Genomic DNA, 26,943 nt, shown 5'->3' with positions numbered 1-26,943 from the left:
CCAACTGCGCTACGTTTCTTAGCCGAGGTTTCACGGCGCGAACCCCCCCATCGAAGTGGTCCCACAGATTCTCGATTAGGCTTAAAACCGGACAGTATGTTGGTCAGTGCAGTGCGGTAAACTGATCCCTGTGCTTTTCGAAAGCCGCACGTACATTGTGATCTATGTGAGGTGTTGCATTGTGCTGCTACCAGATGCCACCGTGCCGAGGAAGAACAAACTGTATGTAGCGGTGGACACGTTCCCAAGGATGGATGTATATTTGTATTGGTCAATTTTGCCTTTGAGAACGATGAGGTCACTTAGGCAGCGCCACCAAAACATTCCCCAGACCACAATGCTCTCTCCACACAAACAGCTATCTGCTATATGGAGCAAAAACGATGATTTATCTGAATAGGCCACCTGTCGGCATTCAATGGACGTCCAGCTGTTGTACCGGCGTGAAAATACCAGCCTTCGTTGCCGATGAGCAGCAGTCAGCATGGGTGCAGGAACCAGGCACCTGCTGCGGAGGTCCCCACACGCAGTAACGTTCCCTCAACGGTCGTTGCGAGACGCTGTTGTCAGCCCTCTGGTTCATCTGGTCTGTTAGTTGCTCAACAGCTGCACGGCTGTTCGCCCCTACACATCTCCGCAGCCGTCGTCCAACGCTGTCGTCTATGACCCTTTGTACATCATAGTTGCTTCGGTACCGGTTTTGGATACCGCCATTTTGCCATGCACGGTATACTTTAACCACGGCGGAACGTGGGACAGTTTAAAACTTAGCAGTTTCCTTTCTTGGTCAGAAAGCCAATGGTCATAACCTTTTCGACGTCAGATAAATCTCTCCGTTTCCTCATTATGACCACGACTTCACTGCTTCCCGCGTACCCCGGACTCGTCTTATATAACATCTGCCGCTAGTGCTGCCACCTGCAGTCTGTGTGTGATTACTGCATGTTGATACAGAATATAGGCGGTGGTCACGCTAACGTGACTGCAGTGTGTAAGACGTAACGCTCGATGTTGAAGTTTTACTGCATGAACACCGAACACTTAGTAACTGGTAAACTGCTATCCTTTGGTAAACAGCTAGTTGTGTAGTGGCAGTGGTAGTGTTAGATGGAAGGGGTCCGACAGCTGATCAGTTCCAGTCATTCCACCAGGAAGGCGGTACACGGCTCGTGTTGTCTGTAGTTCAACCATGCCTTCACGGTCAATACTGCGGTTCGATAGCGTCCGCATTGTTACTTTGTGCCAGGAAGGGCTCTCAACAAGGGAAGTGTCCAGACGTCTCGGAGTGAACCAAATCGATGTTGTTCTGATATGGAGGAGATTCAGAGAGACAGTAACTGTCGATGACATGCCTCGCTCAGGCCGCCCAAGGGCTACTACTGCAGTGGATGATCGCTACCTACGGATTATGGCTCGGAGCAACCCTGACATCAACGCCACTATGTTGAATAATGCTTTTCATGTAGCCACAGGACATCGTGTTACGACTGAAATTGTGCGCAATAGGCTGCGTGATGCGCAGCTTCACTCCAGACATTTATGGAGAGGTCCATCTTTGCAACCACGACACCATGCTGCGCAGTACAGATGGGCCCAACAACATGCCGAATGGATCGCTCATGATTGGCATCACGTTCTCTTCACGGACGAGTGTCCCATATGCCTTCAACCAGTCAGTCGTCGGAGACGTGTTTGGAGCCAACCCAATCAGGCTGAACGCCTTAGACACACTGTCCTGCGAGTGTAGCAAGGATGAAGTTCTCTGCTGTTTTGGGGTGGCGTTACGTGAGGACGACGTAAGCCGCTGGAGGTCATGGATACGTGAACGTCATCCTCCGACCGATAGTGCAACCACATCATCAGCATACTGCTCTAGCGTTTGGGACCCCTATCAGGTCGGATTGAGGGAGGACATAGAAGCAATTCAGAGGCGGGCTGCTAGATTTGTTACTGGTGGGTTTGATCATCAATCAAGTGTTACGGAAATGCTTCAGGAACTCGGGTGGGAGTCTCTAGAGCAAAGGAGGCTTTCTTTTCGTGAATCGCTACTGAGGAAATTTAGAGAACCAGCATTTGAGGCTGACTGCAGTACAATTTTACTGCCGCCAACTTACATTTCGCGGAAAGACCACAAAGATAAGATAAGAGAGATTAGGGCTCGTACAAAGGCATATAGGCAGTCATTTTTCCCTCGTTCTGTTTGGGAGAGGAACAGCGAGAGAAGATGCTAGTTGTGGTACGAGGTACCCTCCGCCACGCACCGTATGGTAGATTGCGGATTATTTATGTAGATGTAGATGTAGATGTAGATATTGGCGAGCCATTTGTATTCATGGACTACAATTCGCGCCGCCCATCGTGCATATCTTGCGAATAACTTCCTTCAGGATAACGACATCCCTCGACTAGAACGGCCAGCATGTTCTCCAGACATAAACCATATCGAACGTGGCTCGGATTGATTGAAAATGACTGTTTATGGTCGACGTCAACCACCAACCACTCTGAGAGATCTCCGCCGAATCGCCGTTGAGAGTGGGACAATCTGGACCAAGAGTGCCCTGATGAACTTGTGGAAAGTATGCCACGACGAATACAGGCATACATCAATGCAAGAGAACGTGCTACTGGGTATTAGAGGTACCGGTGTGTACAGTAATCTGGACCACCACCCCTGAAGCTCTCGCTGTAGGGCGGTACAACATGCAGTGTGTTGTTTTCATGAGCAATAAAAAGGGCGGAAATGATGTTTATGTTGATCTCTATTCCAGTTTTCTGTTCAGGTTCCGGAACTCTCGAACCGAGGTGATGCAAAACTTTTTTTTTGATGTGTGTACAACTGCAGGGGGCATAGCTTGTTTGCAATGTCTTAAGCAACATCAGACCAATGAACCTAGTACTTCCTTTATTCCTCACAACTATTCCTCCTCAGTAACAGCATACCCGTAAATTTTTTCTTTAATTTAGCTAAATGCGTGGAAGTACACCAAAAACTTCGCAGCTTAGAACAAGATGATATACGAAATCAGGACAAAGACCGCACCTGGAGACTTGAAACGTGGTCTGGTGTTGGGCTTCTATATTTCATATTTGATTGCTGCTGCACCGAATTAAGAAATTCGTATGATGACTGTAACGATTCACAGGCTAATATCAATTACTGCAGAGACGGAGTCACTAACACCCGTTTCATTTCTCTTCTTGCACTTTTCTATTTACCAGCATGTTTACTGAGTCGCACAACTCTACGCAGGAGGGGTTGAGCCACATGACAGGCAGTGCAGAAACCTTCTGTGGGCGGCGGACACATCCCTTATGAGATGGGAAGACTTTTAAGAAAGGCTACGTGGAGCAGAGAGCAGTGGACTATCCGCTACTCGGTAGGAAGAATTTGCCAACCACGCCCCATTGTCCATTGCGGCCTCAGGCATGCTCGCTTGCAACGCTGAGGCCTTTAGAAGTTTAGCCCTCGCTAAAAACACAGTTTGGGAAACAGTATTGCCTGTCCATCCAAAGCAAACTAAACTATTTTACTAGCCAATATCTCTAGTCGAAGAAGAATAGTCTTGTGGTGCATTTCGGCGACCGGCCTTTCGAGAAAATGATGAAAGCCATCCTGGGTGAAAGTCAAATCGCTGATCTCACGTGGGAAAGCTGTGTGACAATTATTGTTACGCGTTTTCTTTCTACTATTTGGGGGTGGGGAGGGGGAGGGGCGTGGAGAATGGTAATATGGTATTATTCAGATGACAGTCCACGAGGTCAACAAATTCACTATTGTAAAATGGGAAGGCACCTCACCGGGTAACTTAAAGAAATATCTGCTAGGTGGGAGTTTGGAAATCCAGTTCTCAAAATTTCATATGCGGCAGTGTATCTCACTGAGGGACTTACAAAATTATCTGCTAGGTGGGGTGTTGGACTACCGTCGCTAAAAAATTCACTGATTTATGTGTGTGGCTGTGCTTTGGCATTGGTGGAGGAACTTTCGCATGGAAACTTTCCTTGCGGGAGACTCTAGAGCAGAGAGAAAATGTAAGACTTTTGGAAAGCAATTGATAGCGGGATGCAAGCGAAGACACTTGTTCAGGGGATGCGCAAGAGAGCCGCAGAGTTGCGTTTCGGGAATCAGCTCATCACTCCACGTCTGATGGACTGTTGCTGCCGGCAGGTCGCTGCAGGCACAGATCTCGGCGCTATGAGTCGTCAATTCTGGCGAGAATACCCCAGAGTAAGGGCTAGCATGGAAGGATAATGATTAGATGATTTCCATCGTTTCCTTTAATCTTGATTAGGCAACGCGACTTGTAGCAGAGGGCTCATCCATGATCAAGCGGACTTAGATATTTGCATGTCAAGTCACTTGCATGATATCTGATACGATTGCAGCAATCATTTCATGTCCAATGGCGATAATGCGTTAGCGACGGACTTGTTGAGATCATCATTGTCTTACCTCATCCATTCCTTACAGCCTTGTCACGCAGATCTAAGACGCAGATTGCCACAATTTTCACTGCTTGTGTTTCCTTTTGTTTTTGTACTTTATTAGTCATCTTTATGCGAGACTTTCCTCTTACGTGTGTGCTGGCAAAGAGTAAACAATTATTGTCTAGACAGCCTCCACCAGCTATCAAATCTTCAGTGATTTTGTGCAGGCTGACACCCAGGACTCATTTATGAGGACCTTCCTTTTCTCATTATGCGATGCATTGTGCGACAAATTCAATTCCATATCTGACTTGATGGGGAGCAATCTGTCTTTCAGACGGTCAAGCCAGAACAGATTACTAAAGTTGGAGTATTCCGAACTGAGAACACTCCCACAAGAAAACATGAGACTAAACTTCTATCTCCATTTATTAACAAAATAATTTTTCTAAAATTAACACAAATGGTGTCCTTCGACTATAAACTCAACGCAGACAAAGTGCAAACTGTCAATAATCTGGCAGAAAATCTGAGACTAAACGGCAGGTTTAGTGAATACAGCCTCTGTTTTATTGGAAGACCCAAACATATTCTCTATGATATGACACAGTCCTTCCACTTGTCATTGACAGAATCCCAACGTACGACAAACTGTACTGAGTGCACTCAGTGCGAAAGCCGTATGCCACAAGTGTGCACACGCGGACTCGCTCACTCACAGATTTGTTTGTGGAGCAGCGCGGAACATACGGAATTTTCTTAGCCACCGATAGCCATAAATGACAGTACGAACGCACGCTGTCTGGACGCTCGAGAAAGGACGCTGCCTCGCTGCACGTGATACCCTATTACTGAAAAAATGCAGCCCTCTGGATGATCGGGCACAAAGCCACCTACATTATTCAGAACCGAGTTACTAAAGTTTTCGCAGTATTTTTCCTGTAACGAAGGGATATATTTTCGAATTGCGCGGAGTGCCAATGACAGGTAAAAATTTGGCAACATACTGCATATTATGATCGATGAATTCCTGCAAGTGGTCACCATCACGCCAATCCCTAGGTAATCGATGCAAATGAGAAAGAAAACGCCTCTAAACATTACCACAATTATTATAGCTATCTCATGTAAGCGATTCAGTTGTGTGCGAGGAAACAGAAGAAGGCAAACAGGGGAAAACATAAATAGTTATTCAAAGGAAACAATACCTCTACACTCAAAAGTTCCCTGATCTTTCACTGTATAATTTAGGTGAAATGTTTAGCTCGTCAGAGGAACAAGTCTTCTTTAATCTCATCTTTTTTATCTCAAGCAGTACATGGAAATATACTTCCACGAATTTCCCGAAAAAGGAGACTTACCTTTATTCATTCGGAATAGATAGCTTGAGTCTATGTACGAATCTGATGCAACAGGCAATCCGCGAAAAACTACGTCCAAATATTATTTTCACGCAGCATATGTCATCTTGAGAAGCTACGCGGTAAACAGTCACAGCTACGGAGAGTTGCAGAGATACTGGAAAAGTGCCCAAGTCACCTTTCTACTGGGAAGGGTTTTATACAGCCACAGCAGGCGATCAAAGAGGTAAAGTCATCAAAGCTACGGCGAAACAAGCAACAAAATTTGGGCGTCTTGCGCAGGAAGAAAAATGAGTATTACCTACAAAGATGTCACACATGGCCATCAACTTGTCAAACGAGAATCTTAACTAAGCAACCAGAGTTTTAATCTTCGCTCCTACCCTTTACTGTGGACTCGTCAGTACAGTAGTAAAAGCAGTATAGCATCTCTCACAGGACGTCTCTGATGAGGTAAGGCTCACTGGAACTCACATATTTGTAAGAGCCAAACCTCGTAAGTCAAATATTAGCAGAGCAGAAAGAGCGAGACTTCGTGCTTTCCGGAGATGGAGATCTCATTGCGCTCTGGGTGACAAGGGAAATTCCATGGTAGTCCTTTTGGAAGATAGAACGTAGAAAACTGTGAAACATGATCGTACCTTTATCACTTAACAGGAAAATAAAGAATTTTCATCCATCAGACAAGGTGATGAAGAGCTCGCGAACGCAATCTCCTAGGCCACCAGGGCTGTGTGGATTGCCCAAAATCCATAAAGAAGGAGTTCCATTGCGATCTTTTATGCTATAGATTCATCAGCCTACAGGCTAGCGAAATACCTAATCGAGTTGCTTATGTAAATAATTGGTCGCTGCGAAGATCATACTTAAAATTCACAAATGATCGTGTACGCAGTAAAACAAATCAGAAAACAGACGAAATTATGGTCAGTTTGGATGTGGTCTCTTTGTTCCAGTAGTCCTTGCGGAAGATACATTAAAGTACCAGTTACCTACCTAGATTATCAAATTATTTCACAATAGTGACGATCACTACTTTTTGTGTAGCAGTAAATTTTATGAAATGACTGACATAATATACATGGATTCTACATTGTCTCCTGCAAGGGAAAATTTCTTTATGAATCATTTCGAAGAACACCATGCATTCAGTTCAGTTTCTCGTCCACCATGCTAATTTCGTCATACATTAATACAAAATCAAATATGGGTAATGGCGGAATAGGTTTAATCATGTATAAGAAAATAGGAAGGCAGGTAGGCTGTAATGACCTGCATAGTGAACGCATTAACCTAGCCAAGATAGAAACTAAGCCTGCTGTGGCCTTCTCCACCAGACATCACAGCACCTAGAGTATCAGCAACCAAACTGACAGCCTGCAGCCGCTGGTTGCCCGCTTTGCAGGCACACCGAAGCTCTACACAACCGACAGGCAATATTGATGAACGGCCACAACAACAACAACACCACAGCAAAGACATCAGCGGCCACCAGGGGCCACTACCGGCCCACATAAACATAAGGAAGAGGTCGCTGCAGATCCAGAAACTATTTTCACGCGTCAAACCACGTGATGGAAAATAGTTCCGAAGTACTCATCCGCCGAAGCGCTATAAAGACCGGCGCTCGGCCGGACATCGGCAGTTCACCAACCGCCAGCAGACGTGGATAGCTACCGCCCCGGCAGCCCTGCTTGGATCTTCTCACTGATCTCTGGATTAGGCTTGGTATATCGGAGAAGTCTCTGGCGGAGACTAGTAGGAAATTACTTTAGTTGTTTTCTATATTATTCTTGTATGTAACTGTGATTCGAAGGTGGATCACTGTTTTGTGTTGGTGTTATACTTGGAGAATTGGTTTTGGTTAATTGAACAGTCCAATAAATTGTTTTCGGACTTTGATCGTTAGTTTCTTCTGCTTACACAGACATAGCAAAGCCAATACCCACAACAGTAAAACAAGTTAATGTACCAACCAGCATCGTAGATGACGAAGAGATTGAAGAAATGATGAGATAAAAGAAATTATTCAGATAGTTAAGGGAGAGAAATGGTTCAAATGGCTCTGAGCACTATGGGACTTAACTTCTGAGGTCATCACTCCCCTAGAACTTAGAACTACTTAAACCTAACTAACCTAAGGACATCACACACATCCATGCCCGAGGTAGGATTCGAACCTGCGACCGTAGGGGTCACGTGGTTCCAGACTGTATCGCCTAGAACCACTTGTCCAACCTGGCCGGCTAAGGGAGACAAAAATTTAATTGTGATGAAGACCTGGTTTTCGACAGTAGGAAGTGGAAGAAAAAAAATGTTCAAATGTGTGTGAAATCTTGTGGGACTTAACTGCCAAGCTAAGCTTACACAATAAACCTAAATTATCCTAAGGACAAACACACACACCCATGCCCGAGGGAGGACTCGAACCTCAGCCGGGACCAACCGTACAGTCCATGACTACAGCATCTTAGACCGCTCGGCTAATCCCGTGCGGCAGGAAGTAGAAGAGTGTCTGGGAAGCCTGCATACTCAGTTCGCTAGACAGACATTCAAACAATTCATATTAATGAGTTTTATTACAAAAAGAAAATTACAATACTTAAGTTTTGCAATTACACAGATGTGTAGCAAGCAAAGGGCGACATACAAAATAATCAATCTTCCTCAGTATACACAATCCCTGGTTTGTGCTACATACAGAGTAAAAGGGAAGGAATCTAGCGTTGAGGCTGCTATCCAAGTGACTAGTCTTGAAGCTGCTATTGAAGTGGGCCGTCACCAGTCGGTCGCGGCGCTTACGACCTCTTCACATAGAGGCCGCTACTGTCGCGTTGTAGTCCTGAAGATGGGTCGGTCAGCGTGCTATTGGCTGACTTCTTCTCACAGCCATCTCTTCTCTTTCATTCCCGACTGGCGTGCCGGCACTTGACTTTACGCCGTAACCTTCCTCCCCCCCGCCCCTGGGCCCTCACCAAAGCGACGGACCGTCGTCGTATATGTAACACGACAACGGGAGGAGAGGCAGGAGCGTGGATGCTCTGATGGAACGGAAGCTGTGGCTGCAGGGGACGTCATATTTCTGGTCGTACCCCGCCATCCGGCCTTCGCTCTGGCGGAAGCGTCCTCCAGAAAAAGACCAGATGGGTATGGGTCCACCTCCTGAGGCCAATAGCAAGACGTAGAAGGCGTTGGCTGCTGGGACGTGGGCGGGTCCAGCCCCATCGGTAGGACGAGAGGGGGCGGAGGAAGCGAAGGCTCCGTCTCCATGGGGTCGTCCCGTCGTGTCGTGATGACACCCTCTGGCGCCTGCTGTGGCCGCACTGTCCTCGGGATCTGTGAATCTGGGGGAAGAGATACAGAAGGATCACCGTGCACATGACATTAGCGAATTTGATTGTGATGTCGGGCTGCAATCCTTGTGAGCCTGAAATGAGATACATGCACGCGCCAAGCCGACGAAGGATCTCGCCTCTTGCCGGCCGCTGTGGCCGAGCTGTTCTAGGCGCTTCGGTCCGGAACCACCCGGCTGCTGCGGTCGCAGGTTCGAATCCTGCCTCGGGCATGGATGTGTGTGATGTCCTTAGGTTTCAGTAGTTCTAATTCTAGAAGACTGATGACCTCAGATGTTAAGTCTCACAGTGCTTAGAGCCATTTTTACTATTTTTTTGGATCTCGGCTCGCGTCCACCGTCTGCTGCCGCTAAAAACCCTGAAAAGCACAGTATCATGAGGCGCAAACCGATACTTGCGACTTTCCTTCAGCGCCGGATGCTGAGGAGACTGGAGTAAGTGGAGCAGTGTCCGATGGCGGCGGCCGTGAAGCAATTCCGCCGGCGATGGTCCATCTCGAGGATGCGAAAGATAGGAGGCGAGAAACAGCTGCTATACTCGATCAACGCTTAGTACGGTGCGAAATATGGCTATCTGCTGCTTGAAGGCTCTGACAAAACGTCCCGCTTTGCCGTTTGACTGTGCGCTAGTTAGATGCTGTACGGCATTGCGTTCACAGAATGTTTCAAATTCATGAGACGTGGGCTGATGGCCGTTGTCCGACAGTATGACTTCAGGCAAACCTTCGAGGCAAAAAATAGAGGACAACGCCTGAACTTTGCTACTTGACGTTGTCGAGTTCATTGACACAGAAAAAGGAAACTTGCTATAACAGTCTACCAAAATCAACCGACGAGTGTTCCAAAAAGGTCCCGCAAAGTCTATGTGCACACGTTGCTATGGTGATTGCGACTTAAGCCAAGCAGAGAATTTTTGTGGCGGAGCTGACTGGCTTTCCGCACATGCGTCACGCTGTGATGTCATCTGTTCTATTTGGGTGTCCATACGCTGCCAAGTACAGTTTCGACGAGCTTACTGTTTCGTACGAACAATCCCCCAGTGTCCTTGGTGAAGTAACTGCAACATTTCTTTTTGCAAAGCTATGGGGATCAGCAACTGTGATTGGCCAATGTCATTTCGAACGAGAATCACACCTTGCTGTATAGTGAGACTACGCCGACGTGCAAAGTATCGGCGCACTGCAGAGTTCTTAATGCTATTCAATGAGCGAGGCTAAGACATGCGAACGTATTTTACAAAATGTTCAAATCTGAATCAGCTTCCATGGCCTGTGCAGTTTTCCGATAGTTCAGAGGAAAGAATTTAAGTAATTCAGAATCCTGAACGTCGATGTGACAACAAGATGTAGCAGAAGCGTCAAAGTCTGTATTAGGGACAATCGGAAGATGTGAAAGTGCGTACGCATTACCATGTTGAGCTGGGGACTACAGAAAAGCTCGTACTGTTGTTGAGACAACAACAAAGACCATCCTTGCAATTTTTGGGCAGTTTGTACAGGAACCGGCTTCATTGGATGAAACAAGGACTGCAATGGCTTGTGATTCGTTACTAAGTAGAATTTTCTGCCATACAAATAGTGGTGGAATTTGGTGACACCATACACAATTGCCAATGCCTCTATATCTATTTGTGAATAGTTACGTTGAGCTTTGGGCAACACTTTTGATGCGAAAGCAATAGGCCTGTCTTTATCACCAATTCTGTGTGAATGCACTGCACCGATTCCGTAAGAGGAAACGTAAACTTGCAACACCACTGGTTTGTCAGGATCAAAGTGAACCAGGCATCGATCACTGAGTAATGCATCTTTAAGTTTTTGAAAAGTTTCTTGGCACTCATATATCCAGACAAAGGGGACATTCTTCCGACGCAAGCGATGCAATGATGCTGCGATTTGTGCATTTTCCCTACGACTGACTGCAATTCCATGGCATTGCGAGGAACCGGCAGGTCACGTATGGCTAACAAATGGGACTGAAGAGGACGTACATATTGACTGTTTATGACATGACCAAGACACTGCAACACAGGTTTAAAAAAGTCACACTTGTCCAGTCTACACTTTAATCCTGCATCAGCTAACGCACGAAACAAAGCAGGCAAATTTGTGACATGTTCTTCAGGTCTACGACCTGCTCCAAACTACAGCAGTGACCTGTTTCAAATACCGTCGGAAAATGGCGGGTGCAGAAGCACTGGCAAAAGGCAAACGCAAATATCTAAACAAGCCGAAATGAGTGTTCACAAAACTTGAGATTCTTCATCTAATGGTATTTGAAGATATGAGTCGCGCAAATCAGCTTTTGAAAAGTAGCGACCAGCGCCTCATCTGTGCATGAGATCCCCTGGGCGTGGCAATGGATAAGTATCAATCACAGTTTGTGATTTGTCTGTAGACTTAAACACAGATGCGAATGCGACCTGAAGGTCTGAGGACAAAACCAGTGGACTTGCCCATTGGCTAGCTTACATGGGCGCAATAGTTCCGCAATCTTGCGATTCTTTAAGTTCGGCAGCCACTTTGTCCTGTAATGCAACTGCAACAGTTCTGGCCCAGCAAAATTTCGTCTGAGCATTGTCTGTAATAGTAATATGTGCAACAAAATTGTGGCCTTGCCTAAACCTTCACAAAAGAGTTCAGGGAATTCTTTCAGCAAGCTAGCTACACTGTCTTTGGCATTGAATGCAGTCACTGACAAGACATTGTCCTGAATTTTAAAGCCAAACAAATCAAACGAATCAAGGCCAAATACAGGGTGTTACAAAAAGGTACGGCCAAGCTTTCAGGAAACATTCCTCACACAGAAATAAAGATGTGATGTGGGCATGTGTCCGGAAACGGTTAATTTCCATGTTAGAGCTCATTTTAGTTTCGTCAGTATGTACTGTACTTCCTCGATTCACCGCCAGTTGGCCCAATTGAAGGAAGGTAATGTTGACTTCGGTGCTTGTGTTGACATGCGACTCATTGCTCTACAGTACTAGCATCAAGCACATCAGTACGTAGCATCAACAGGTTAGTGTTCATCACGAACTTGGTTTTGCAGTCAGTGCAATGTTTACAAATGCGGAGTTGGCAGATGCCCATTTGATGTATGGATTAGAACGGGGCAATAGCCGTGGCGCGGTACGTTTGTATCGAGACAGATTTCCAGAACGAAGGTGTCCCGACAGGAAGACGTTCGAAGCAATTGATCGGCGTCTTAGGGAGCACGGAACATTCCAGCCTATGACTCGTGACTGGGGAAGACCTAGAATGACGAGGACACCTGCAATGGACGAGGCAATCCTTCGTGCAGTTGCCGATAACCCTAATGTCATCGTCAGAGAAGTTGTTGCTGTACAAGGTAACGTTGACCACGTCACTGTATGGAGAGTGCTACGGGAGAACCAGTTGTTTCCGTACCATGTACAGCGTGTGCAGGCGCTATCAGCAGCTGATTGGCCTCCACGGGTACACTTCTGCGAATGGTTCATCCAACGATGTGTCAATCCTCATTTCAGTGCAAATGGTCTCTTTACGGATGAGGCTTCATTCCAACGTGATCAAATGGTAAATTTTCACAATCAACATGTGTGGGCTGACGAGAATCCACACGGAATTGTGCAATCACGTCATCAACACTGATTTTCTGTGAACGTTTGGACAGGCATTGTTGGTGATGTCTTGATTGGGCCCCATGTTCTTCCACCTACGCTCAATGGAGCACGTTATCATGATATCATACGTGATACTCTACCTGTGCTGCTAGAACATGCGCCTTTACAAGTACGACACAACATGTGGTTCATGCACGATGGAGCTCCTGCACATTTCAGTCGAAGTGTTCGTACGCTTCTCAACAACAGATTCGGTGACCGATGGATTGGTAGAGGCGGACCAATACCATGGCCTCCACGCTCTCCTGACCTCAACCCTCTTGACTTTCATTTATGGGGGCATTTGAAAGCTCTTGTCTACGCAATCCCGATACCAAATGTAGAGACTCTCCGTGCTCGTATTGAGGACGGCTGTGATACAAAACGCCATTCTCCAGGGCTGCATCAGCGCATCAGGGAATGCGACGGAGGGTGGATGCATGTATCCTCGCTAACGGAGGACATTTTGAACATTTTCTGTAACAAAGTGTTTGAAGTCACGCTGGTACGTTCTGTTGCTGTGTGTTTCCATTCAATGATTAATGTGATTTGAAGAGAAGTAATAAAATGAGCTCTAACATGGAAAGTAAGCGTTTCCGGACACATGTCCACATGACATATTTTCTTTCTTTGTGTGTGAGGAATGTTTCCTGAAAGTTTGGCCGTACCTTTTTCTAACACCCTGCATATTCTCACAATCGCATGATTGTAGCACAATGAACGTCACAGTTCGCGTATGTGAGCGATATATGGCAAGCAAAGTACATTTTCCGAGAACGGGAATGTCTTCTCCATTATAAGCCGTCAGGTGCGTGCTAGATTTAGACAGGCGTGGGGAGCGTAACAATTCATATGTGTTACGATTCACCAATGCAACAGGGGCACCCATGTCCAATTGAAATTTCATACGTTTTCCACTAAGATACAAATGAACAAAAAGTTTGTGGACTGCCGTAACAGCATGGATGTGTGATGTCCTTAGGTTATTTAGGTTTAAGTAGCTCTAAGTTCTAGGGGACTGCAGACCTCAAATGTTAAGTCCCATAGTGCTCAGAGCCATCTGAACTGCCGTAGCACTGAAGAAACTGTTTGCTTGCTAGTTTTGTTAATGCCTGCAACAGGCTTTGAATACACTGGATTGATTACATGGGCCTTGCGACTAGATTTTTGTGATTGAGCAGAATTCTTATGTTGGTTCTGTTGCAAACATACGGACTGGATGTGGCCTTTCTTGCCATAGGCATAACACTGTGCTTGTCTGAACGGGAAATCTTGGCGTTTGTGTTGTGAATAACACCGAGGGCAGGACATAATTCTGTTCACCTGTTCAGAGTACTGTTTACGTGTCTTGGCGCACACGTGGTGTTGCTGCCTACTGGGCCAGTCGTGAGCAAGGGACGACTCAACCCGACAAATTGGTGGCTGCTCAAATTTATCGGCTGCTAAGGCACCTGAATCATACTGATCTGGAATTTGCACTACGTACTGAAATGATCTGACTGTTTCAGATCTGTTCTCAAGGTGTGAGATCAGTTGCACTGTACACGATCGCATCACGCAACATTTGAGCGGAATATAAAGCACCACAAGCACATTTGAATTCGCATTTCCTCGTCATACCTTGCAAATCTGTTACCCACTCGCGGTAAGTTTGTTCTGAACGTTTCTTGCAACGAAAGAATTGGTACCTAGCTGCCACCACATTCACTTGTTGATCTTAATAGTTAGTTAGAGAATCTACAACCTGATCATACGAAAGTTCACTCGGAGTGGCGTTAGAGGACAAATTCTGAATGAAGCGAAAAACTGCATTTCCCACTGTTGACAAAAAGTGATGTAGTTTCACAGTACCTGCTACGTTGTGAGCAATGATGTGGGCTTCATGCTGTTGCAACCACTCGATGCATTCCTCTTCTTTTTCCTCAAACTGGGGAAAAGACGGTATGGCACTCGGGGCCCAGTCTTGCCTGTGGCGCTGCATTGGTCCCTTGGTTGGTTAGCAGATGCTGCGCCTTGTTTAAAAGAGTAGCAATGTGCTGCATCTGAAACTCAAACATCTGCGTTAGCATCTATCATTTGCAGCTGAGGCGCCTGAGCGGGGGGTGGCAGGGGTGGGTTACTCATTTTGTAGTAGGCAAATGCATTAAACAGACAATGCAAGCGAGAAAAAGAAGCACACAAGCAAAGAAAATTTCTGCAACGCGCACCTGAAAACTCTTAATTTAAAAAAAAATACTATAAGAGACACTGTTCAAACACGTAAACACACCCATGCAAAGAAAAGACAAGGTAGAATTAAGGCGCCAGCAAAACACAAAAGCCCACGACAAAACAAAATTGTGGCAGCCAGGCTCTGGGTTCTTCTTACACCTCGTCGCAAAATATGTAGTGTCTAGGAAGCCTGCGTATCTGGTTCGCTACACAAACATTCAAACAAGTCATATTAATGAGTATTATTGTAGGACGTTGTGCTATCCTGACCTTCATTGCTTACATATTCCGCCCTCACAATCATATTCCGCACATCAAGACGCTTCATTCGAACCGAAACTCGATAAGATAAAGTCAGTGTTGTATGAATTCATGTAAACGATATGCAAATAACAAGTAAGCGCACCGTGGTGGAAATACTCGAGGCTGGCGTACACACGCACATTCCAGACACGACGGTCACAGGAGCCTTTAGTTCGAGAGAGGCAGACCGCACGTCAGGGGACCGGTCCCTTCTGAGGACGATCCAGCCTATCTATGTCGGCCGGTGACTGCCCATAGAGCAGAGAACGGTTGCCCGAGTGGAAGGAGGAATGACCCCGTGTTCGGCTTAAAAGCAAATTCCGCTACACTGTGTGGGAGCGCACCGCCTACACATTCTTTACACATAGCACGCAGTTTCAGAGATTTTCACAGGGAGACAGCAAACACCAAACGTCGATACTACAGGTTTCCGGATTGGTCGCCTTAAACGAAACGTCATTCTCCCGTTTTAGAAGAGCAATGCTGATTGGCAGACGATGTTCCTGACGCCTTGAGCTGAGGGATTAATGGAAGAGATCTTCACATCTGGCGTGGAGAGGAGCGTGCGCACCCATACATGTACTCAAAGAGTGAGGAACAAGTCTCTCCTCAGTACTTCACTGGGAGAGCGAATCGAAGTGCGACTCTATCTTGAGTCCTTGTGATTAAGCATTGTTCACTGTGTTGGTCGACACACTTATTGTGCAGTGTGAATGGACAGAGTTATAGTTAAACACCTGCGAGCGAATTTTTGAGTGGCATCGCGGTGGACTGGTTATCTGACAGTGTAGCACGCGAATAGTTAGACTAGGGGCGAATAGGAGTCCTTGACTTCATCAAGGCGTAGGGAGAGTTTGATTGGAGAAGGACAATACAGATAGAACGAGAGTTATCTTATTTGTCAGCAGCGAGCTGCGCAGACAGCAGTCATCGCAGCTTACGGTATTGTGCGCTACAGCTCTTGCGAGCCCCATATTTCCTCCACAACAGTACACTTCACTGCATTTCACACGCGACAGCCTCGACCATACCTAGCAACATTCTAACGGATAATTATTCAAGTTGAGTAGGCGCAGCTCTCAGCCATTCTGCCAAATCAATAATAATCTTAAACTTTGTATAGAAATTTCATTAGCAAATCCTATCCTTGAGAGGTAACTTCACATTCCGAAAAGAACCAGGATATAACTTGTTCAATTCATAACCAAAAGTGCCATTGTGATTTCTCAGAATTTTTGCAAAATAAATAATAATTTTCGTTAGTTTCATGTTTTTCTTACACTAACTAGGACTACTCCAGTACCCATGTATCCCACGAGTTACGATAGAAATTTTGTGAATTTTTGTGTCATTTCCTTACAGCGGACGACTCCAGAAGATATTTATTGCTGAAAGTTTTTCTGTCATTTCTCTTTAGAACGTTAGGAGCGTCTGTCTGACTTCTGTAGTAGTGTTGGGGTGGAAATAGCATCTTGAAGGAGCCACAGGGTAAAGGGTACAGCTCAGATTAATCCGTTGTGCAGAATGAAAGAATAACAACCCCACGTTCATCACATTATTACGAAAAGAAAATTACAATTCCTAGTGTGACTTTTGCAATTGCACAGATGTGTCGCAAGCAAAGGGCGACATGAGAAATAATCAGTCTTTGCAGTGACTGCTGATCTCTGACTGACAAAAGTCTGTCCTGAACTGCTACCCAAATCGCTAGTTTTGAAGATGCTACTGAAGTGGGCCGTCACCAGTCGGTGACGGCGCTTATGCCTTCTGCACATAGGGGCCGCTGCTGTCGTGTTGTCGTCCTGGAGAGGGATCAGTCAGCGTGCAATTGGCTGACGTCTTGTCACAGCCATCTCTTCTCTTTCGTTTCCGACTGGGGTGCCGGTGCTTAAATTAACGGCGTAAAAAAGAGATGAAAAATAACAGGTGAATATGGTCTGCTGGAAAGGAATGAAAGAGGAAGCCACCTGGTAGAATTTTGCACAGAGCATAATGTAATCATCGCTAACATTTGCTTTAAGAATCGTGAAAGAAGGGTTGCATACGTGGAAGAGACGTGGAGACACCAGAAGATTTCATACTGACTATACAATGGTAAGACAGAAATTTAGGAACCAGTTTTTAAATTGTAAGACACTTCCAGCGGCCGATGTGGACGCTGACCAAAATTATTGGTTATGAACCGGAAATTAAAACTGAAGAAAATGCAAAAAGGTAGGAAATTAAGAAGATGGGACCTGGACAATTTGAAAGAAAGAAGTTGTTGGGAGCTTCAGAGAGAGCATTATGCGACTGTTGACTAGAACAGTGGACAGGAATACAGTAGAAGACGAATGGGTAGGTTTGGGAGTTGAAAGGCAGCAGAGGACAAAAGACAAAATCTATTGGAAATCCTTGTACATCATAGGACATATTGAATTTAGTTGATGAAAAAAAAAAATTATATAAATGCAGAAAATAAACCAGGTGAAAGAGAATGCAAACATCTAAAAATTAGACTAACATGAAGCGTAAAATAGCAAAGCAGGGATGGCTAAGGGCTAAATGTAAGGGTTTATAAACATATTTCACCAGGGTAAAGATATACTGCCTACAGGAATATTAAAAAGACCTTTGGAGGGGAGAAACAGCTGTATGAATATCAAGAGCTCAGATAGAAAACCAGTCCTGATCAAAGAAGAGCAAGTTGAAATGTGGAAGGAGTATGCAGAGGGTCTATACAAGGCAGATGAACTTGAAAGTAACATCATAGAAAAGGAAGAGGACATAGATGGGATAGGAGGTATGATACTGCGGGAAGAATTTGAGAGAGCACCGAAAGAAAAAAAAGGGAAAAAAAGCAAAGCCGCTGGAGTAGATGACCTTCCGTCAAAACTACTGATAGCCTACGGAGAGCGAGCCATGACGGTACAATTCCATCTGATGACCAAGTTGTATGAGACAGGCGTAATGCCCTCAGACTTCAAGAAGGATGTAATAATTCCAGTACCAAAGAAGCCAGGCGCTGACAGTTGTGAATATTACCTAACTATCAGTTTAAAAAGTCACGGTTGGAAAATACTAACCTGAACTCTTTAGAGAAGACTGGAAAAACCGGTAGAAGCCGACTTCGTGGAAGATCAGTTTGGATTTTGGAGAAATGTAGGAACTTGCCTTAGAAGATACAGTAGGTCAGAGAAAGGCAAACCTACGTTTATGGCATTTGTATACATAGAGAAAGCTTCTGAAAACGTCGACTGAAATACAGTCTTTGAAATTCTGAAGATAGCGGGGAATAAATATAGGAAGCGAAATTCTGTTTATAACTTGTACGGACACCAGAAGGCAGTTATAAAAGCCGAGGGCATGGAAGGAAAGCAGTGACTGAGAAGGGAGTGTTGTAGCCTGTTCTCGATGTTATTCTATCTGTACAATGAACAAGCGTAAAGAAAACGCGTGAAGAAAACGAAAGAAAAATTTGGAGTACGAATCAGAGTTCAGGGAGAAGAAATGAACTTTGAGATTTGCTTATGACATTGTAATTCCATCAGAGATAGCAAAGGACTTGGAAAGGCAGTTTAACGGAATGGACAGCGTCTTGAAAGGAGGATATAAGATGACCATTAACAAAATTAAAACAAGGATAATGGAATATAGTCGCCAGGAGATGCCAAGGGAATTAGATTACGAAATGAGACACTGAAAATACTAGATTATTTTTGTTATTTGGGCATCAAAATAACCGATGATGGCCAAAATAAAGAAGGTATAAAATGTAGACGGGTAGTGGCAGGAAAGGCGCTTCTGAAGAAGAGAAATTTGTTAGCATCGAATATAGATTTAAGTGTTAGGAAGTCTTTTCTGAAGGTATTTAACGGGAGCAGAGGCTTTTGACATGTGGTGCCACACAATAATGCTGAAGACTAGATACGCTGATCGCGTAACTAATGAGGAGGTACTGAAGGTACTGAACAGAATTGGAGAGACAAGAAATTTGTGGCACAACTTGACTAAAAGAAGGGATAGGTTGATAGGAAACGTTCTGAGACATCAAGGGATCATCAATTTAGTAGTGGAGGTAAGCGTTGGAGGTAAAAATAGCAAAGGGTTGCTAAGAGATGAATACATTTAGTAGATTCAGAAGAATATAGGTTGCAGTAGTTATTCAGAGATGAACAGGATAGAGTAGCACGGAGAGCTGCATCAAACCAGTCTTTGGACTGTAGCCCACAACAACAACATTTATAATCGTGGATTCACCTGTTCTTATAAAGCCGGACGTTACTAATTCCTACTATATCTAGCTTCAGTTTATCCATTTCCTTCCTTAAACTTTCTAACTTACTTGCCAGATCAAGGGATCTAACATTCCACGCACCGATGCGTAGAATGCCAGTTTTGTTTCTCCTGATGACGATATCCTTCTGAGTAGCTCGGCCCGGAGATCCGAATGGGAAGCTATTTCAGCTCCAGAATATTTACCCAAGAGGTTGCCATCATCATTTATCCATACAGTAGAGCTGCATACTCTCGGCCCAAAATTACGACTATAGTTTCCCCACTGCTTTCAGCTGTTCGCAGTACCAACACAGCAGGGTCATTTTGGTTGATGTTAAAAGACCAAATCAGTCAATCATCCAGACTGTTGTCCCTATAATTACTAAAGGGATTCCGTCCCTCTTCAGCAACCACACCTTTGTCTGGCCTCTCACGGAATACCCCTCCGTTGTGGTTGCACCCACGACATGGCTAACTGTATCGCTGAAGCACGCAAGCTACCCCACCAATGGAAAGGTCCATGGTTCATGGAGGTAACTGTATAAATTCGACTAGATATCACATCCGACAACATGCGTCTTGCTGATGTGCTCTTTCGCGAAGACCGACGCATAACGACTCAGCAGTTGGCGCTGATGCTATCAATCAGCAAAGGAATGTGGATGCAGTCAATATCCCGGGTGACTGTTTCATTCAACATGATAACGCTCGGCCACACATAAGTCTGAGGACTTCGGAACACATCACTAAACATGGTTGGACAGTGTTACTCCACCTATTCTACATCCCTGACTTAGCTCCCTCGTTTGGGTCATTAAAGGGTGCTATTCGTGGAAGACAGTTTGAGGATGACGAGGAGATGATACGCACCGAGAAAAAATGGCATCGTGACCAGGACAAGCAGTGGTACTGACAAGGCATACACACCGTTGGGTCCCGCTGGAGGAAGGCCATAGAACAGGAACGACATTGGGTGGAAAAGTAGGGAAGGTAGAAGAAACATCAATCTTTCTTGTATGTACATTTCATTTTGTTCAATAAACAACTGCTGAAGAAAAAAACTTTCTGGATGACTCTTGCAGAACATTCACTTTTTGCGAGAAAAATTCTCTTAAATCCGGGAGGTGGCAATGCCTTAAGATGAAGAGACACGTACAGAGAAGACAAAATTATTTAGAAAAACTGAAGCAGTATAGTTAAACGTCCCTGTAACAAAAGACATTCATGTTTAATATCAACGGCGCCTTTGAGACAACGACATGTGTCATCCGGATACCACGGCTGACTTAGCAGTACTCCTCTAAACAGCCGTTACTGCTATGGCGCTAACACGCGATGGTGTGTTCCCTTTCACATCAGAGAGCCTTTATACAGAGATACAGGATCTCTACTTCACACGATTTAGCGCTCATAAACATCAGTTCTTATTTGTTTGCCGAGCGGTTCTAGGCGCTTCAGTCTGGAACCGCGCGACCCGTGCGGTCGCAGGTTCGAATCCTGCCTCGGCATGGATGTGCGTGATGTCCTTAGGATAGTTAGGTTTAAGTAGTTCTAAGTTCTAGGGGACTGATGATCCCAGATGTTAAGTCCCATAGTGCTCACAGCCATTTCAACCATTTTTTTGATATTTTTTAATGTCGTAGTTGAATGAAGTTTCGACTAAGAAAACTTCAAGAGATCGAACCCTGCTAGCTGCAGTACGTGTTACTTAATAATAAAAAATGTTCAAATGTGTGTGAAATCTTATGGGACTTAACTGCTAAGATCATTAGTCCCTAAGCTTACACACTACTTAACCTAAATTATCCTAAGTACAAACACATACACCCATACCCGAGGGAGGACTCGAATCTCCGACGGGATCAGCCGCACAGTCCATGACTGCAGCGCCCTAGACCGCTCGGCTAATCCCGCGCGGCACTTAATAATACCTAAGAATTGATTTTAACATGGGACTTTAGATTTACATCAACATACACTACCAGTCAAAATTTTTCGATCACCTATCAGAACTACGTATTTTTGGTTAAAACAGGGATTTCGTTTTGAATTTTCTATCATATCACCGCTCAGTTAATAAAACAAGTAAAAACATGTAAAGACTGTTGTGTATTTGGCTGGTTGTTCACATACAGGGGCGCTGATGAGTACGCACAACGACACAGACGTTCCTTTACCTAAGATTGTTGCTTTCGAATAGGCCGCATTCCTTCAGCAGTCTACCTAGCAAACAGTTCGATTTAGTTTACAGTACACTGTGTGCATCTAGCAGTGTGTTTGAGTACCAGAGCAGGTTCGTACCATATTACGTCCTAACGGGACGGAAGCAGGAGACTGAAACTGAAAATCCTTCTGTAATTCTATCAGTGCACCACGAAGGCTATTCTAATAGTACAATAGCAACAAAAGTTGGCGTAGGGGTGCATACTCTGCAGCGGTTCAAACAGACTGGTGCTGATGCAAGTGTTTCGCAAGCTGGAAGATCCCGATAAAATCATGCAAGGATCATCAGTTTATACGCGCACAGAGTAAACGTCAAAGGACTCATACTGTACCTGAAATTCGTGAGCAAGTGAACGGTATGCGGGCGGCTCCAATCTCTGTCTCAACACTGCAACGCCACCTTCGTGAACAGGGTTTAAAGTGTGGCCGCTATGCTACGTAAACAAAATAAGGTGGAAAGATTGCAATGTCCAAGGCAACATAAAAACAGGAGCGTACAGCAATTCTCCAAGGTGTTACTCACGAATAATCTAAGTTTGAAGTAGCTGGAAGTCATCATAGAACTTTTTTCGTCGACTTCGTGGAGACCGTATGAAGAGTCAGTGCGTGACGCCAACGGTGAAGCATGGTGGAGGATTGGTTATGGTTCAAATGGCTCTGAGCACTATGGGACTTAACTCTGTGGTCATCAGTCCCCTAGAACTTAGAACTACTTAAACCTAACTAACCTAAGGACATCACACTCATCCATGACCGAGGCAGGATTCGAACCTGCGACCGTAGCAGTCGCGCGGTTCCGGACTGAGCGCCTAGAAACGCTAGACCACCGCGGCCGGCCGATTGGTTATGGTGTGGGGATGTTTTGTGGCGATAAAGTCGGTGACATAGCGAGAATTAATGGAGCATTAAAGAAGGAAATATATAACAGGATACCGAACAGCAAGGCATTTCCCTCTCGTCTGCTTCTGACTTGTGTAGAGGGTATAACAGTAGGAAACAGAAATGTTGGAAATTGGAGAAGTTGTTTGGTCAAGTTAGTCACCTGACTTAAATCCCATTGAACTCCTACGGGATGAACTCGACAGGGAGGTCAGAAAACTGAGGTCATCTAATGACGAAGATATATGGAATAATTTACAGACATGTTGCACTACAGGATCTGCAAGATCACTACAAAGTCTTATCTCCAGAACGCCAAGAGTTTGAGCAGCTGAACAGCCTAAAATCTAAAAAATATTGCATTTTACTTAATGAGAGAGAGAGAGAGAAAATTTTGTTTTGTTGGTCCCTTTAATATGTATGATGTGTTTGGACATTGAAGTAAAGTATAAAGTTTTTGTCATGGATGATCGAAAACTTTTTAGCTGTAGCGTACAGAGAGGTACCTCACAGAGGGCCACGTGAGCTACGTCTCCGTCCAACAGACGGACCACCAGCGGCTTCACACTCCATCGGACCAGAGCGAGATGGCGCAGCGATTCAGACACTACACTCGGGTTCGTCAAGTCGGCAGTTCAGATCAGCTTTTCCCCACTCAGGTGTAGGTTTTTTGCCACGTGTAAGGATGCTACCACTCCCACACTCCAAAATAAATTTATTTTTCCTCTCTTTTCTTTTTCTTTTATACCCAAGATACCCTGAAGAGCCAAAGAAACTGGTACACGTTCCTAATATCGTCTTCAGTCCGGAACCACGCGGCTGCTACGGTCGCAGGTACGAATCCTGCCTCGGGCATGGATGTGTGTGATGTCCTTAGGTTAGTTAGGTTTACTTAGTTCTAAGTCTAGAGGACTGATGACCTCAGATTTTAAGTCCCATAGTGCTTAGAGCCATTTGAACCATTTGAACCTAATATCGTGTTGGGCCTCCGCGAGCACGCAGAAGTGCCTGGACTCGACGAATGTCTGAAGTAGTGTTGGAGGGAACTGACACCAGGAATCCTGCAGGTCTGTCCATAAATCCGTAAGAGTACGAGGGGTGGAGATCTCTTGTGAACAGCACATTGCAAGTCATCCCAGATGTGCTCAATAATGTTCATGTCTGGGGAGTCTGGTGGCCAAGGGAAGTGTTTAAATACACGAGAGTGTTCCTGGCATCACTCTGTAGCAATTCTGAACGTGTGGGGTGTCGCATTGCTTTACTGAAATTGCCCAAGTCCGTCGGAATGCACAATGGACATGAATGGATGCCAGTGATCAGACAGGATGCTTACGTACGTTTCACTTGTCAGAATCGTATCTAGACGCATCAGGGGTCCCATATCACTCCAACTGCACACGTCCCACACCATTACAGAGCCTCCACGAGCTTGAACAGGGCCCTGCTGACATGCAGAGTCCATGGATTCATGAGGTTGTATCCATACCAGTACACCGCTCAATACAATTTCAAACGAGACTCGTCCGACCAGGCAACATGTTTCCAGCCATCAACAGTCCAATGTCGGAAAGGGTACATGAGTGGGCCTTCGGCTCCGATAGCCCATATCAATGATGTTTCGTTGAATGGTTCGCATGCTGACACTTGTTGATGGCCTAGCATTTAAATCTGCCGCAATTTGCAGAAGAGTTGCACTTCTGCCACGTTGAACGATTCTCTTCAATCTTCGTTAGTTCCGTTCTTGCAGGATCTTTTTCCGGCCGCAGCGATGTCGGAGATTTGATGTTATACCGGATTTCTGATATTCACGGTACACTCGTGGAGTGGTCGTACAGGCTAATCCCCCATTCATCGCTACGTCGGAGATGCTGTGCCCCGTCGCTCGTGCGCCGACTGTAACACCACGTTCAAATTCTCCTAAATCTTGATAACCTGCCATTGTAGCAGCAGTAACCGATCTAACAACTGCGCCAGACACTTGTTGTCTTATGTAGGCGTTGCCGACCGCAGCGCCGTATTCTGACTGCTTACATATCTCTGTATTTGAACACGAATGCATATACGTGACTCTTTGCCACTTCTATGTAGAAATGCATTAGTCTGCTTCAAGTTTTGTGTTTCCTTCTGCACATGTTCTGTAACTTCCATCTACACAATTATTATTTTTCATTTTGTGCTGTTGTATTAGTCACACATTTAATAACATGTAAGTTGCCAATATGCACAAAATTCTACCTAGTGCTTACAATTAAAATTCTGCCACTCTCAGAGAGGTCCAGAGTGGGTTGCAATTATTGTATGGCAACAAAACTTCGTAGATATGCTAAATCGTTAGTGCGGAACCGATTTACTCTTGAAAAAGAATTCGATCCAATTTTGGCCACTACATCCAAATCTGGCGCTGTGAATGCAAGAAAGACACATTATCATGTGTAACGGATTAGGAACGCACGTCGGCAGAAAAGGTCAAACAAGTAACGTTGATTTTATTACTAACAGCCACTTACACAATTTGTTGACTATGAGCGCCGGAGTCGTCGACGAGATACCGCATCCGCAAAATTGACGTGATCAACAGTTTCTCGTAGCAGTTTCTGTGGATCTGAGTAACGTGTTCCTGTATGCTGGCTTCACATCAGATAGAGACAAAAAGAGTTCGTCGTAAGCGCGTTCTTTTCGATATGCCAAGAGCCAAATGTCACATGGATTCAGATCATGTGATCTTGCATCTGGAAAACGTCTGGAGTTAGTACGTTCGTTGACGGTTGCAAATCTTTCACTGGCCAAGCGATGCGAGGTGTTACCCCATCTTGCACGAAAACAGTGGTTTACACACACTTGCGCTCTTCCAAAGCAGAAATCACGTACTGTACAAGGAGGTCTCGATAACGTGCAGGCGTCACGTTAACCTCACGGGCTCTTTGGGTGTATTCTCTTAAAATAAGAAAGGACTGAGAATTAAGGTGCTTGTGAATCCACGCCACACAATTACATATGGCGAATGCATTGGCCCCTAATGCACAACACGCGGTTTAATAGTAAACTAAATTCGGCAGTTCTGTGTATTCACTGCATCTTGTGCAAATAAAGAAAATACTATCCTGCAGAAAGGGTAGATCCGCACCAGGACTAGACAAAATTTCAAACATACACCTAAAGAACCTCCCTAGGAAACCACTAGTCCTGTTAACACGTATAATTAATAGCTGCATGCTCCTACAAAAATTCCATGCGGCCTGGAAGGCAGCAAAAGTTATTACAATCCCAAAGGCAGGGAAAGACCCAAAAGTACCGGCGAACCGTCGCCCAATCAGCCTACTCTCCACAGTCGGGAAAACGCTTGAAAGAGTAGTTTTGGACAGGATCAACAAATGTCTCATAGACGATGAAACCATCAGACCGGAACAATTCGGGTTCCAGAAAAAGGTCTCTGCAGAGCTACAAGTCCTTCGACTGACAGAACACATTACACACAACTTCAACTACACAAATTCAGTAGTAGCAGTATTCCTCGACTGGGAAAAGGCTTACGACAACCTGACTTTCAAGATACACCACAACACAACGATCCCCGATGTGTACACGAAATTGATAGACAGCTTTCTGACAGACCGGACGTTCCTTGTTGAGGTAGACGCAAAACGCTCCTCAAGAAAGACCCTGAGGGCTAGCATCCCCCAGGGGTCGGTACTATCACTCAAACTTTTTAACATTTACGCAAACGACATCGCCCTGTCACCGCATGCCAGGATAGCCCAATTCGCGGACGACACAGCCTTCTACACGATTGGTAGGCAGCACCACTCAAACATAGCACGCCTCCAAAGGCAGCTAGACATGGTAGAAGACTGGTGTAGGGGAAACAAAATGACATTAAACGCAGGTAAAACTACAGCTGTCTACTTCACAAGAAAGCGGCCGGTGCTCAGAAACCAGCTGTCTCTAAACGCTCAGGAATTACCGTGGAGAGACTCCGTGAAATACCTGGGTGTAACACTAGAGAAAAAAATGCTCTTCCACCTCCACATCGGGGAAAAGAAGAAGAGAGGTATAAACCTCGCAAAAGCCTTCCTGCCCTTCTTCCTCAGCAGGGAGATTTGGATGGAAACGAAGAGAACACTCTGCGAGACAACAGTCCTTTCAGCACTAACGTACGGGTGTTCTGCGTGGGGAATCACGTGCCAGACCAACCACAAAAAACTGCAAAGAGTGCAAAACAAAGTCCTAAGGTGGATTCTGGACGCCCCACCATGGACACCCATACGCGAGCTCCACGAAACGTGGAA

Source organism: Schistocerca serialis, chromosome 7, assembly GCF_023864345.2.
Source record: "Schistocerca serialis cubense isolate TAMUIC-IGC-003099 chromosome 7, iqSchSeri2.2, whole genome shotgun sequence".
Taxonomy (NCBI): domain Eukaryota; kingdom Metazoa; phylum Arthropoda; class Insecta; order Orthoptera; family Acrididae; genus Schistocerca; species Schistocerca serialis.
This window is presented reverse-complemented; position numbering follows the sequence as displayed.